Below are 354 nucleotides of genomic sequence, written 5' to 3' on the forward strand. Positions count from 1 at the left end.
TTCGAGCCCCGCGTCGGGCTCTGTGCTGACAGCTCAGAGCCTGGAGCCTGTTTCAGATTCTGTGTCTCCCTCTCTCTCTGACCCTCCCCTGCTCACACTCACTCTCTCTCTCTCTCAGAAATAAATAAAACATTAAAAAAAATTTTTTTTAAGATGTGACATCGAAGAGCCCCAGGTGATGTGTCACACCCATTCTGGTGACAGACACCTCTGCCTCCCGCTGTGGGGATCGCACCTGTAACATACCATTTATGCCTGGTCCCTCCAACCAAGGGAACGTGCAGTTTCATTTTTACAGCTGCTGCCCCAAAACAACGATTACAGTTCAAATTCCACCTTTATCTTTTTCTTGGG

The 354-nt window shown here is 48.3% G+C and overlaps 1 protein-coding gene across 1 annotated transcript in view; it reads right to left on the bottom strand.

Annotated features, from left to right (window-relative positions):
• ABCA13 (ATP binding cassette subfamily A member 13) overlaps positions 1–354 on the bottom strand; it is a 329,169-nt gene that overhangs the window by 328,494 nt on the left and 321 nt on the right. The window lies entirely within an intron of this gene.

This window comes from Crocuta crocuta, unplaced genomic scaffold, assembly GCF_008692635.1.
Source record: "Crocuta crocuta isolate KB4526 unplaced genomic scaffold, BGI_CrCroc_1.0 scaffold108, whole genome shotgun sequence".
Taxonomy (NCBI): Eukaryota; Metazoa; Chordata; class Mammalia; order Carnivora; family Hyaenidae; genus Crocuta; species Crocuta crocuta.